The sequence below is a fragment of the Pyrus communis genome, chromosome 16, assembly GCF_041283825.1.
Source record: "Pyrus communis isolate YQ-2024b chromosome 16, ASM4128382v1, whole genome shotgun sequence".
In the NCBI taxonomy this organism is placed as follows: domain Eukaryota; kingdom Viridiplantae; phylum Streptophyta; class Magnoliopsida; order Rosales; family Rosaceae; genus Pyrus; species Pyrus communis.
Genome location: NC_142580.1, coordinates 14,683,246 through 14,699,478, shown reverse-complemented (window position 1 = coordinate 14,699,478; position 16,233 = coordinate 14,683,246).

Here is a 16,233-nt window from a genome sequence, read left to right as displayed (position 1 = left end):
TTAGGCATATGGCTGACCACATGGTGGGCTTCTATGCTGCGAATGGTTGTGATGTACAACCCACTCAGGAGTTGTTCCAACTTCTCGTGAATATGCTTCTGGCTATATTCGTACGAAGTGATACAAAGAAGTTCAGAACCATTATCTTCAGTGGTTTCAATATGATATTGATTATCTCGAATATTTCAAAAACTCAACAACGTTCTTCTGAAACGTCAAGAATAGAGTGCTTCCTTAATGGTTATGATTGTACGATTGGACAACATGATACAGACCTTTCAGTATCCTTCAATTAGGTTGTATGGGCCTGAGAGAGTTGTCAAATGAGCTTTCTTGGGTATTAAGTTAGTAAAATAGTGTCGTTCACGTAAGATGGTGTGCGTGGTTGCACTATTTGCCAAACAACTAACTTTCCCACTAGACATACCTAAAAATAATTTGATTGAATTTGTCACATGCATAAAATTAATTCCATTCATTCAAATAAGCAATTCGAGAAAATAATATCCATTGGAGAACAATCTATAATTCAAAACAAACCAAAACCAAACAATTTATTCCAAATACTTAGAAAAATTGTTCAAAATTAAACCATAAACCTAGAAAAATAAGGGAGAGAGGTCGGCCACTCCTAGTGGGTTCGGCCACTAAGGGTAAACACCGTAAAACCATGTCTAATTTATTCATCCATAGGAGCTGACACCTCCTCAAAATCCGATATCTCCATTGATGTAGTAGCATCTTCCGGATGTTCCACATGTGCAAAGTTAGACTCACGATGAAAATGGTACTTGGCAATAGCCTTGGGGTCAGCTCGGTATATGCGAGACCAATAATCATTTGATCCACAATGGTAGTACATGTCCATTAGAGCAGAAGCTAACTGAATGAGAACTTTTCCCTTGTTTTTGAAGTTTAGGGCCTTAAGGGCAAGTAGTGGACACTGCTGGGTCATATTTCCTCCCTTAGGTGTGGCACTCTGTTGACCTTGGGCCCATGGTTGGGCTTGCCACCCATTTCCATGGCCATGACGATTATTTCATCATTTGTGGCTACTAGAATTGGTCGCATGTGTTCAAGGCGTGGCGTTCGAGCCAGTTGATCAAGTTTGATGATTCGTCATCAAAAGTTGGTTCTGCTTTTCAATGTGAAGTAATGCAAAGATCAGGGCATATTCTTGATGCAGGACAATATTGGTGGCATGGAAAGTCGAATAAGTCTTCTCCAGGAAATCTAATTCGGTTAGTTCCATTTTACAAAACTTCAGCATTGATCCGATTTTAGAAACTTCAGAGTTGTATTCATTCATGGACTTAAATTCTTGGAAGCGAAGATGCTGCAAGTCGTGTCTTGCTTCAAGCAAGTAGATGTCTTTCTGGTGATCGAAACAATCAGCCAGATAAAACAAGAGGGTGCGTGGGTCCTCCTCAACGAGGTACTCGATCTGGTTTGCATCATGGATGTGTCTTCGAATGAAGATTATTGCATTAGCCTTCTGAGCTTCGTCGACAAGTTTGTCGTTGATGGATGCCTCGATGGTAGCTTTAATACCCTTTGCAATAAGATGGAGCTTCACGTCTTGAACCCACTCCATGTAGTTTCTTCTAGATACTTCTAGAGCAGTGAAATCTAGCTTGTTCAGTTCGACATGTCCCAAAAACGAAAGGTACAAAAAAATGTGATTAGTCATATGGTGATCCATAGACATATATCGTAGAACATTCAAGTTCTATAGACATGTATTGGTTTAATTTATGCATGAAAACTATAGGTTTCATGTGGTAAGTTTTGAATGAAAACTTCAAGTTTCAAATGCACTAAATTTGAAACTATAGGTTCAATTTAGTTTTTATGAACGATTAGTTCATAAAGGTGAGGTTCTTGTAAGAAACACATAATGCAATATGCTGATTTAAGTGTAGTGGATTTTAGTTTCTTCAGGAACTCAAGTGTGAGAGCTTCGTTACTACGAAAGTATCTTAACGGTTCAAAGTATAAAAATAAATTAATGAATCGTTAATGTCCAAAAGTGATCTTCAGGTCAATAATTTTGGATTCATTATCAGATTAATGGATTACATGTCACTTTTAATTAATTCAATAGATCAAGATCAAATAGGGTTCATCATGAAGCAAAATAATGCCAAACATTAGCATTGGGTCAAAAAACATAGCCCAAAAAGTGATTTGGGTTTGAGTTGGCTGCAAAAAAAAGACCCACAGGTGGCTACATGCCACGGGCCGAGGGGATTGGGTAAGCCCAGCAGCCAAGGCTACTAGTATTAGGCCACAAGAGGTGCGCTGGGACAAGCCCAGTCGAGGCTAGCTTGTGGGTTAGTACACTGAAGACCCAACTGAAGCTGTAGCCTGGTCTTTGGGTCGAGGAAAGGAACTCAGCCTACTAGGCTGGTAGGTTGGCTATAGGCCGGGACAAAATCAAGGCCTAGCAAAACTTGCTGGCGAGTTGGGCCAAGCAGCCAGTGGGCTTGGGGCTTCAGACTCTGCAAAACTGATCCCAGGTCAAGGCCTGGTTACTGCGGTGGTCCATACAGCTAGGCTTCAGGCCAACGACTACGCATGGGTTGCCAACGGTGGTGCCGCATCATGTCCAATTTTTTTCTTTTTTTTTTTCGAAATTGTTAGGGTTCAAAGAAAAACCTTAAATTGCTTCTAATTTATTTATATGCTTTGACTCACAAATTCCAAATAGCAATTTAATTGAGTAATGCATGAAACAAATATATATATATATATATATATATTGACAAATATATGAAACATATACAATATATATAGGGGTGTGCTATCCACACACCTCATTTTACTTCTCACACACCCCTTAATAATTTCTGTCCGTTGATTTTCTTCAAGTTATCTGATCCTAAGGCCGAAAATTAAAAAGGTGTGTGAGAAGTAAAATGGGGTGTGTGGATATCACACCCCTATATATATATATATATATATATATATATATATATATATATATATATATATATATTAGTTCTATCTTCTCTATAGAGAAACATTCCAGTAAAAATCAAACACTTGTATTACATAATATTATCAGGATGCCTGCGAGCTCCATCTTGTTTACATTCATCATCTGCCATTAGGCAAAACCAGTTTGTAAATCTGCTTTGCAGTAAGTTTTCAATAAAACTTAGTTTCGAAATTATCCACATCATTAATTTTAAATCATTATTTTATGGACATATCATCTATGATTAATTTAATCTTCTGTTTTCATGTTATCATCAGTCATCCATGGATGTTCCTTTTCAATCAACCAGAATTTCTTTTAATTCAATATATTGATATGTTACTCAGTTTCTATATGTTTTACTTCCGCACTCTGAATTCTATGGAAGGCTTTGCCTCCTACTTTTAGTCGCCCCATTTGGTATCAAAGCCAAGTGGTTGGTAATTGCATTAGCATCTATCTAATCTATTTGTTGATACTCACATACTTGTATCTTATCTGCATCTCTTAATCGTCAGTCCTCAGTTCTTCTTTCTTCCAGCCAAATAGTAAGACGTGGTCCAAACAATAAGTCCCAAGAGAGGCATGAGCGAAGCGCATGAGCGGGGGAAGAGTCTAGACATACGAGGAAGGTGAATCTTTTAAGTCTTGCATATAGTATACTTGTTTTGTGCATATCATGAGTAGATTATTTAGATCTAATTCAATGGCCAGCACTAGCTCTAGATCCAACTTAGGAACTATACCTGACATTGTTAATGAGGAACAAAAACTTGATTTTCAAACGGATGAAAGCATTGATTTTTCTAATTGGAACATTCCAAAAATTTCAAGCACAAATATTTACAAGAAAAAATGGTCTTTGACCTCTTTTAAATCTGAACATCACGTCAAAACAGTTGAGAAGGCTTATGCTCTTAGTAAAGAACATGAGACTTGTCAATTATTTTCTCCCGAACAAATTAAATCCCATAGGAAAGATGGTCATAACTATATTCATATTGGTTTGGTTCAAATTGCCGTTAAACCATTAACACGAAAAGGTCTTAATACTTTAATTCTTTTATGTCTTCGCGACGCCAGATTTACTAATTTTAATGATAGTATACTCGGCATGATTGAATCTAGTCTTTACAACGGACCTATCCATTTTGATTGTTTTCCGGATCTTACAATAAGCCTTTCAGATCCACATATGCTGAAAGCACTCACACTCAACATCAAAACCTCAGGATACCATGTCCTGGAAGGAACACAGCCTTTGGCGCTTATTTTCAGAATTTATTACAAAGTCACTGGCACCAACATGAATTTTCAAGCTTTAAACAAAAGTCCTCGAGACCATACTCTTTTGATCCAAACAACACAAGAAAATGCAAATATAAAAGTACCCAGAACCATTAGGTGGTCAGACATCAGTCTCCATTCAGATTGGTGTTTAATTAACGAAAGTAAACCAGTAGCCATACAAAACAGCCTTGTCAACCTTGACAATGTTGAACAATATTTTGATGGCACTGTAAAAATTAATTTCGATAGACCAGCAAGAAGATCTTGTGAATCAGTACATTCACATAAATCTTTTGCTCCTAGCAGATAGTCTTTTTCTGGATCCACGTCAACCGATAGACTGGGTCGAGATCAAGATTTGATCAAATCGTTAGTAAACAAAAAATTAAAAGAGCAGGAAACTGCACAACAAGAATTAATCAATGATTTTATTAAATTAAAGTCTGTAGACACTTCTTCACAAGTTGCACATCCTGTTTACCATCCTCCAAACCAAGAAGAACCAACTTCTCCCACTGCTTCTGATTTTGAAACAACATCAGTGAATCACCAATTACTTTTTTTAAACAAACCACATAAAATCCGATGGAGGAAGATTAAAGCTGACATCGCTTCTGAGGAAAACATCCCCAGAAGAAATATTTTTAGAAAAAAGTATTGTGATGAAGAAAAGCTAGCCATTTATGCTGAATGGAAAGCTTTTGTAGAACAATACCAATTTGAAATATCTTTCTTTGATTTTATTGAAAAACATTATGAAACCAAGAACAAAGTTACGGTTGTTACCAAAGAAAATTGGGTTAAGGAAGACAAAACTTTGGTTTCTTCCAGTCATCCTCCCAAAGAAACTATTTTGATTTCCTCTGGTAATACCAACATTCCCGCAACTCCTTTCAAAATTCCAAAAGAGGATTCTGGTTTTAAACCTGTCATTGAACAGAACAATTTTACAAACCAAAGCCTTCACACTATTGGAAAACAGTTGGATAAAATTGAAACAAAAATTGACAAATTGTCCCAACCAAAATCTTCTCAAAAAGAAAAACCATTAGTAAACTTTACTGATGTTTCTTCAAGCTCTAATGCTTTGAAGTCTATGACTACTTTACAAAAAATTGATCATATGCTCATTGAGCTCAAAAAAGAGAAAGCTGTTAATGTTTTGCAAAACAATGATGTTTCTGTTGAAGAAGAAAGCACATCTGATCCAGATTCTTCTCAGGACACAGAAACTAGTTCTGCTATTCAAAAAATTGAAAATGCTTTTCAAAACATTGATCTTCAGCCAACTTTTGATTTAAAACGTATACGTACTCATCCAGTCAATCCCACTTCTCTTACAAAAAATTGGTATCCCAAACCAACTCCTCCTGATCTTCAATTTGAAGAAAGAAATATTCAAAATCAATTTTCAGTCTCTGCTGACAAACTCTATGAATGGAATATAGATGGATTGTCAGAACAAGAACTTTTAAACAAACTCCAACACATGTCCATGGTTGCTAATAGCTACATTTCAAATCACAATTTTACACAAACACAAATTGTTGACCTACTAGTCACTGGGTTCACCGGAATGCTTCATTCTTGGTGGGAGAAGCACTTAACTTCTCAATCCAGAGATGAAATACGCTTTGCGGTCAAAAAAGATGAGGACGGACTTCCCATCTTTGACGAAACGATAGGACAGGGAATACCCGACGGAGTAAATACTTTACTTTATACGATTATAGAACACTTTATAGGAACACCCAGCAACGTTACTACTCGTATTCACGACCAACTGAGTAATTTAAGATGTCTAACCTTAAGTGATTTCAGATGGTATAAAGATGTTTTTATATCCAGAGTTATGCTTCGGGAAGATAGTAATCAACCTTTTTGGAAACAAAAATTTATCAATGGTTTACCAAATCTTTTTGCTCACAAAATTCAAAATGTTTTAGTAAACGAAGAAGGTGTCATACCTTATCATACCCTTACTTATGGTAACATAGTTAATGTTATACAAAAGGAAGGATTGAAAATGTGTATCGACATGAAGATTTCAAAACAAGTTAATAAAGATAAATCTATTGCTAAATATGAACTTGGAACGTTTTGTGAACAATATGGTTTACCTCCAATCGCTCCTTCGAGTAAAAAGAAAAAAGCCCAACAAACAAGCAAATTTTCTAAATATCAATCCATATTTTATAAAAACAAAAGATCTTCCAACAAACCTTTTCAAACAAATAAATTTTATGAAAAACCATCTTCAAACAAAAAACCTTTTCGAAAGTCTAAAAAAAATTTTCAGAATAAAAGGGAAAATGCTACAAATGTGGCAAAATTGGTCATTTTGCAAATGAATGTAAAGTTAAGAAGGTTATTAACCAACTAAAAATCTCTGACGAAGAGAAAGTTCAACTTATCCAGGCTATAGAAATTAGGAACACCGACTCTAGTCAATCTGATAAAAATTTGGATTTTTCCGCCTCAGATTCTAGTAGTTCTAGCGACGTTTCTTCGCCAAACATTAAGTTTGGATGCACAGACACTTGTTGTAATAAAATTTCGGTGCTTAATAAGCAAGAAGAACAAGAAGAGTTTTTAATGGAATTAATTAGCAAAGTCGATGACCCTAATTTAAATCTTTTTATTTGAAAAAACTCAAAAATTTAATTTCTCTTCATGAACCTGGCACTAGCCAAACTTCTTCTCAAAAGATTTCTCTCAGTACCACTTTGGAATGTTTTAATAAATCCAAAAAGGAAATCACCATCGAAGATTTGCAAAAAGAAGTTAATCAAATCAAATCGGAAATTAAGTTTTTAAAATCCGAAAATACCGAAATTCGCTCACAACTCAGTAGGATTCACACTCAAGCGCTTGAACAGGACAGTTCTTCTTCACATTCCTATTCCGATGCCCAGTCAAGCAAATCTTCTTCTTCAAAAGAACTTGTTTTAAGTCTTTTAGACAAAATTAGAATTAGAAAATGGTATTCTAAAATCAAGATAATAATTGACGATTTTCATTTAGAAACCATCGTTTTAATTGATTCGGGCGCAGATTTAAATTGTATTCAAGAAGGGTTAATACCTACTAGATATTATCATAAGTCTACCGAAGTACTTAGTGCGGCAAACCAATCTCCAATGAAGTTAAAATATGAAATTCCCAAAGCTCATGTTTGTCAACAGAATGTTTGTTTTAAAACTCCATTCGTTTTAATTAAAAATATTTTTGATCCAGTTATTTTGGGACTCCCTTTCATCGCATTAATTTATCCTTTCAAAGTTCATCATAACTGTATTACAACCAAGGTTTTTGGCCAAAAGATTACTTTTGAATTTTGCATAGAAACAGATTTAAAAAGTTAAAACAACTTCAAAGAGATATTGTTTCAAAAACCCTCAACCAGATTACTGCAAAATCCCAACAAATAAAGTTTCTACAAGAAGAAATTCTTCACAACAGAATTGAAGAACAATTAACAAACAAATCTTTAATAGCATCTATTAGCCAGTTTTCTGGTAAGCTTTCTAAAGAAATATGTTCTGATCTTCCTAATGCTTTTTGGCACATAAAACAGCATATTGTTAAACTTCGTTATGTTAAAGATTTTGTTGAGTCAAAAATCCCCACAAAAGCTAGACCCATTCAGATGAATCAAGAAGTTTTAGAGTTTTGTAAAACAGAAATCAACCAACTTTTGGAAAAAGGAATTATCCGTAAAAGTAAATCTCCATGGTCTTGCCCTGCTTTTTATGTCCAGAAAAATGCAGAATTAGAACGTGGTGTTCCACGATTAGTTATTAACTACAAACCTTTGAATGATGTTTTAGAATGGATCCGATATCCAATTCCTAACAAAAGAGATTTGATAAAGAGACTTTCTCAAGCAACTATTTTTTGTAAATTTGATATGAAATCAAGCTTTTGGCAAATCCAAATTCATGAATCTGATAAGTACAAAACTGCATTTGTAACTCCTTTTGGACATTACGAGTGGAATGTAATGTCTTTCGGCTTGAAAAACGCACTGAGTGAATTTCAAAATATCATGAATGAGATTTTTAATCCATACAGCCATTTTTCGATTGTTTATATTGATGATGTATTAATTTTCTCAAAATCAATAGATGAGCATTGGAAGCATTTGCATGCATTCGTTAGGATCATTAGGTCTAATGGGTTAGTTGTCTCGGCATCTAAGATTAAGTTATTTCAAACCAAAGTTAGATTTTTAGGTTACCACATCTACAGGTCTACCATCCAACCCATGTATCGAGTCATCCAATTTGCTGATAAATTCCCAGATCAAATTATTGATAAAACCCAGCTTCAGCGTTTTCTTGGATCTCTCAACTATGTCTCAGAATTTTATCCACACCTTCGTCAACAATGCAAACCTTTGTTTGAACGCCTCAAGGAAAATCCTCCATCATGGTCACAAAATCATACTTCCATTGTCAAACAAATCAAAAATCATGTCAAGACCTTGCCTTGCCTTGGCATTCTAGCTCCCGGCTCTCTCAAAATAGTCGAAACTGACGCATCTGATATCGGTTATGGAGGTATCCTCAAACAGAAAACTTCTTCCGAATCTGCTGAACAAATTGTTCGTTTCCATTCAGGAATTTGGAATCCGACTCAAAGTAATTATAGTACTATTAAAAAAGAGATATTATCTATTGTATTATGCATTAGCAAATTTCAAGATGATTTATTAAATCAAAAATTTTTAGTTCGTGTAGATTGCAAATCTGCAAAACATGTTTTACAAAAAGATGTTCAAAACATTGCATCCAAACAAATTTTTGCACGATGGCAAGCCATATTAAGCATTTTTTATTTTGATATTGAATACATTAAAGGCAGCCAGAATTGCATACCAGATTTTCTAACCAGAGAATTTTTGCAGGGGAAGAATGGGTACTAACCTTAATCAAAGACGGCTTCCAGCCACTTGCACCCAAACCCCAGCACCAGTAAAACAGGAATCTATTCCCGATTCCTCATTGGCCTTAGCCATAACAAACAAATTCACTCATTTAGGATCAACAATAGGAAATATCCGTCCAAACTACCAAACGGCCTTAGCCACCCCTTATGATCCTTACTCTTCAGTACGTTCTCCAGTACCTTCACAAACCAAATCATCTAGCTATGCTAAAACATCTCCATATGTCCAGAATCCCAATTCAGAAAAGCTTTTTAGCATCCCTCTTCACATAGACAAAAATCAACCTCCAGAGCGCATTGCCAAATTACTCCTTCCTCCAAATTTTCATTTCTTACCAACAGAATCCTACAAAAGCCTGAAATATTACCAGGACATTCTCTCCGAAACAGAAAGCATTGCTATTAAGCCTATCTACAGCACCACTCACCAAAACAAAATATTGTACCATTCACTCCACATTGGAAAATTTCTCACTGAACTTGAATGGGGAATTCCCCTTTCCCACACAAAACCCCTCCATACTCAGCATGTCCTTATCCTAAACAACCACTATAATTATTATGATTACATCCAAGCTTGGACTAACATTTTTCTTCATCAGACAGAAGATTTCAGCCATTCATGGTTCATAACCTTTGATAAGAATTTCAAGCTTCGGTTTCCCCGCTTGGTTTCCAGACTGGTGGGCTTCTCATGGCCCAAGTTCTTCCATCATTCCAGAAGACCTTCGTCATGTTCTCATCAACAATTTCCAACCCAGATTTGACTGAAGTCGTTTCGACAACAGAGTTACTATTTTCTCACTACTCATGGCCAAGTACAAAATCCTCTGGATTCTCAAATGGAACTTCGAAGTAGAGACTGGTGGCATTTACAGAACCCAATGGATAAAGTGGTGGGATAAATTCAATCACCAAAAAATTATTGATATTGTAAAAATGGAATTTCCCCAAGTTTCTTCCCAGGCACCGCCAACCAAGATTTCAGCTTCTTCATCACAGGCATTGCCAGAAAATCAGCAATTTCCTGAGTTACCAAAGGCCCAGGAACCAATTCAGTCTCTATCAGACATTAGTCCATCATCTTCCCTCAAAGGAAAACCTTCTAAGTCCTCCAGCTCGAAGAAAAAAGAAAAATCAGATAAGTCTTCCCAGCTCTTGGATTTAGCCCAGCAGCTTATGGCAGAAGCAGCAATGCTGCACAAAAGAAGAGGTTCAGATTCGGACTCAAATGCTTCTGATGCCTCGTCTCAACTTCCCTCCAAATGGGCAGATCAAGCAGATCTTCAAGATGCCCAGGACCCATTTGATTTTTGAACTCAAATTGTAATCTTTGTCCATGTGATCGTATCAGCATCAGCAGTAGCTGTTCATCCAGCTTCTCCTGTAGCTCAATATGAGTCCACAGTACATGTCATCATTCCTGACAGGCCACTATTCATCAGCAGTGAAAGTAGCTGTTCATCCAGCTTTTCCTGTAGCTCAACGTGAATCCACAGTACACTTTAATTATTCAGCCAGCTTTTGCCAGCTTTCATCACATGCAAGCGGGATTCCCAGATCTAAATTGCAAGCCTCAATCATCTTCCTCCCTCTATAAAAGAGGAGGCTCATCTTCAGAAAAAGAGAGCGAACATTAGTTCTATCTTCTCTATAGAGAAGCATTCCAGTAAAAATCAAGCACTTGTATTACATAATATTATCAGGATGCCTGCGAGCTCCATCTTGTTTACATTCATCATCTGCCATTAGGCAAAACCAGTTTGTAAATCTGCTTTGCAGTAAGTTTTCAATAAAACTTAGTTTCGAAATTATCCACATCATTAATTTAAATCATTATTTTATGGACATATCATCTATGATTAATTTAATCTTCTGTTTTCATGTTATCATCAGTCATCCATGGATGTTCCTTTTCAATCAACCAGAATTTCTTTTAATTCAATATATTGATATGTTACTTAGTTTCTATATGTTTTACTTCCGCACTCTGAATTCTATGGAAGGCTTTGCCTCCTACTTTTAGTGTATGTATATATATATATCGTAAGTAAAATATAAACATATAAACATATGTTTATATTTTAAGTAAAATATAAACATATAAACATATAAACATATAAACATATGTTTATATTTTAAGTAAAATATAAACATATAAACATTAGTGTATGTATATATATATATATATATCGTAAGTAAAATATAAACATAGAGGGGTTCATGTATCATGGGGAATGTTTTCATACTTCGTGGACGTTTCAAATATCTACCTTTATTTTAAGCGTACCCGATTAGCATAAAACAAATATAAGCCCTTGAATTTTGTGGAAGATAGCCTCCTTCTACGATCCGTCAATTCCTCATCTTCTGGTAAGAGCGTGCTAATAACGTGTTGTATGCCTATTTGATCAAACTAATCTAAGGGATTAGAGAGAGAGAGGGGGCCGGTAGTATTGAGAGGAAAAAGAGAGTGATTTAATTGTGAGGTGTGTTTGTATCACCCCATTGTGCCTTTATTTATAGTAGTAGGATAGGCAAAAACCTTACCCTTTTAGGATTACAAATCTTAATAGGTAATCATAGGAATATAAGAGATATTCCTAGATCTACTAGGGTTTACAAACAAAAACAAAAATACGGGAAAAAATTAGGCTTATTATATAACACCCCACAAATTGTTGAATAAACTCCACATACTTAATACACCCCACATTTGCTTTTTCAATTAAAATTATCTTAATACACCTCACATATTTCCCCATAATACCTTCACACCCCACATTGTCAATATACACCTAACATTTTCTACATGCACCCCATATTTTCTATACACCCCACATTTCTCAAATCTTATAAAGTTTTCAATTTGGACAAAAGATGCCTACTGCAATTTTGACAAAAGGTGCCGGCTGGGATTTAAAGTATATGTGGGTTGTTTTCAATTCCACCATTAAAACCTATGTTGCCTATTTTTAATATTTGGTGGTAATTTTAGGTATTTAATTATTCGTGGAACCCTGTGATCCCTAAAAGATGAATACGAACATAGAAGCTTGAATAACGCAGCAAAAGCAACATTAAATAATTATCGATGTCATCAAAATCATTAAAACAATAATAAAAGAGAAGAAGTCTTACCTCATGTGAAGCTTCCAAAACATCGATTTTGTGTTTCATTCATTAAAAATAATTTTTCTCAATCAACATGTTTGTAGTTTCATTGGTTAGGGTTTTGTTCAACAATGGAGGGTCAGAGGGGTTTTGATAGCTGAAGAAGATAAATAATATGTTAAAAGTGAATTGGGGTGTATATATAAATTTTTTATTTTTTTTTAAAACCTATTGCCATTACAATATACCAACAATAGTATAATATAATTGTGTACAAGGTTTTTTTTCTTCCTTTTTCTTTGCTTATTCCCACAGATTCAATTCATTGTAGTTATAACAATAGTAGAATAATATAATTGTGACCAATAATTTGAATAGAGTATATAATTCGGTAAACCAAAAATTATAGTTATGCGCACTAGTGAATGTTTCATGCAATCAATCTAAAAAAGCATCAACATTCAGACTGTGTTTTAGAAGAATCTGAATTGTTAGGACAAATCTTGTGAACAAGTTTATAGCAGAAAAACCTTTAATTCCTGAGCGGAATAATGAGAGTGTGCTGATAATATGTTATGGCCTATTTTACTGAAAGGAGAGAGAGTAGAGCAGAGAGAGATAGAGAAGGGGTTAAGAAATTCTATGTGTGTTATTCCTCATGCCTAATGCCTTAATTCATAGTAAACTAGACAGGATTCCTTGCCTTGCAAGTAATACACTCATAAAGTGATAGGATCTTCTAGTCCTAAATAGAATCTATTAGTAACTAACACAATCACACATGTGCTATAATTAATATCATAACAGAAAATAATATTTTAAAAAAATAATTAAAAAGGTTCCATGCAATTTGCCAAATGAAGCTATAGCTACAAAGATTCTACAAGGTCACCACAAAAACACCCAAAAAAAAAAAAAAGGAATCAACATGAATATGCTTCACCATCATTTGTCCTAGAGTTTCTAGAATAAATAAAGCCTAAATGAATAAATGTTTCAGAGTTCACAATTCATAAATAAGCAAGCATCTCTCACTCTTGTAAGCAAAAACACATTCAGTGATTTTAAAAACACGTATAAACGAGCTCTAATCATTTTTGTTTTATTTTCTTTGAACGAATGTATCAATTAATTATAAAGTTGGAGTGTATATGAAGAAAGTTAAGGTTCCACCATATATAAAACCAATTGGCAGTATGGGAGTAGCCAGTGGCGAAGTCAAGAACTGTTGGGGGGAGGGTCGAGATTTAAAAGAGTAAAAGGTCCCAAAAAATGTTACAACCAAATCCTTATAGATATTAGACAATATTAATTTCATTCATAATTTATCAATAAAACCAAGTTACAATTGTTGCCGGTCAAAAGAAGAAAAATTTTAACTGGACTCAAACATGCTATAGAAAGAAGTAACTTGGTATTTACCTCATTAAAGTGATCATTCAATTTTTTTAGGCGCATACCAAGGACTTGAAAATAGAGGTCTACTCGACAGTAAGGAAGTTTGGGGGTCTTAGACCTTTGTGCATTGATTTTCCGGGTGCGAAATGCAAATCTTCTATGTCAAAACATTAATATCATTTTCCTCACAAAGATTTTGTACATTATGGAACAAGTTCTCAAAGTCATCATCTCTCAAGAATTGTAGTCTTTTCTTGCATACTTTCACTAACATCATCACATTCACAATATCTCAGTCTTTCTTTGGTAAACTTATCTGTAAGTCCCAATGTAAGTCTCATAAAAAAAAATTGAAACAAAAAAACAAAAGTTTTGTGTTTCTTTGAATAACCTATTTGCTTCACGTAGATTACCTTGGTTGCAATCACCTTTAATCCATTGAAGCACCTCCACCATGGGTTGAAACATAAAAATTACTGTAGTACCACAATATGAGTTCCAATGTGTATCACAAGGACACATGAGACTACTCTCTTTATTTAACCCTTTTTTCTATTTTAAGAACATCTTTATCCAGAGCTTTCTTAATTTATTCTTGTTATTTCTCTCTCTAAATGCACCCCAACGCTTACACAACAATCCAATAATATGAATCAAACTAATAGCTGATGGTGGCTAACAACGGCGTGAAGCTGTGGAGAGCGGCGACGCGTGATCATATGTAAACTACACAACAGTGGCCTGCTATTGGCTACTAGTTCCAATGGTAGAAGCTTATGCCTTCTCTTTTTCTAGACATGAGCTCTCCACTTAATTGTTTGTGTGTGTAAAATAGGGGGAAGAGTGGTCCCCTGTGTTTTCTAAGTGTTAGGCGGCTGGCCATTGTTCTGATTAGGCACCCGCTTACGCTGACCTAAGTACCTGCTTAGGTTGCAACTCTCACTTAGGTAGAAAATCGATAACTTTCATTTTGCATTTTTTTTTTCAATAAGTTGTAAGACACTTGTTGAATACTTATTATATGCTTATTCCCAATCTTTTCAGTATGTTTTAATACTTTATAATCTACGTGTCATTTTATTTTTCAATTTATATATCCCAATACAATTATGTATTTTTAAGAATAAATAGAGACTTATTTATATGATATTTAATAAATTTACTTAAAACTACCTAATTTGCCTAACCGCCTAGTGATAAGTGAAGGAATGGTATGTACAAGTGTCACAATTGTATTGGTTAGTGTCCATGTCATATTAGAGCATTTAGATTGGTTGGAGCTTTGCTACATATCTGTTAGTTGTTAAATGTCTATTAGTTTGTTAGAATCATTGTAACAGTTACTGCTTATAAAGCAGAGAAAGTATTCTCTCTCACTCTCTCTCACTCATCAATTGAAGCTAAAAAATCTTTCTTCTTCATTCTCCTCTTCACTCATTGCTTTCATTTCTTTCTTTGAATCTCAGTTCTTAAGCTCGGTATTCATTAAGATTAGTACTATTAATATGGTATAGAACCAGCGATTCTGTTGTGGTTTTGTAATTCATTAATTTTTTGGGGGCTCTTGGTGTGATTTTTCGCTGTTTTAGTTCTTTAATCTTCGAACATCATCATTGGTGATTTGGGTATTTTTGGGGTGCGAGCTAAATTGAAGAATGTCTCCGACGAAATAGTTTGAATCTTTCTTGATCTCAATCTTTCTTGGAGATTTGTATGCTTGGTTATTGGTTTTCTATGAAATACATTATTCTAAAAATTCCCACCTAGCATTGCTTATGCCCCGCCTAGGCACTAGGCGGCTGACCACCGACCTGAATATTAGTCCCTAGGTGTTTGAAAATTAAGTACGCCTAGATCCTAGCACGCTTAGGTGCCCACCTAGCCCGCCTAAACCAACCTACGTCCCGACTCTCACTTAGATAGAAAATCGATAACTTTCATTTTGCATTTTAATTTTTCAATAAGATGTAAGGGACTTGTTGAATACTTGGATGAACACTCATTACATACTTGTTCCCCATGTTTTCAATATGGTTTCATACTTTATAATATATATCTAATTTTATTTTTGCAATTTATGTATACTAATATAATTATGTGTGGTTTTTTTAAGTATAAATGGACACTTATTTCTACAATACACAATAAATTTACTTAAATCTGCCTAGTCCGCCTAGTCCACCTAGGCCACCGCCTAGTCACCACCTAGGTGCTAGCCCCGGCCCGCCTAGTCCACCTAGGCCACCGCCTAGGCGCTAGCCCCAACCCGCCGTCCGACTTGCTCCTAGCGTCTTTTAGGACCATGGTGAAATATGGAGTTTTAGGTTGTTTTTTCTGCAATCTTGTAGTTTAGTTTCTATGATATGAGTTTAATAGCTAAAAGCTTGAAAGGCACGAAGCCATTAGAAGAAAGTTTGTGGGCACGAAACCATTACTGAGTAATCTTGGAGTTATATTTCTATTGAGATTTGTGGATGAAGCAATTACTGTTGAAATTTGTG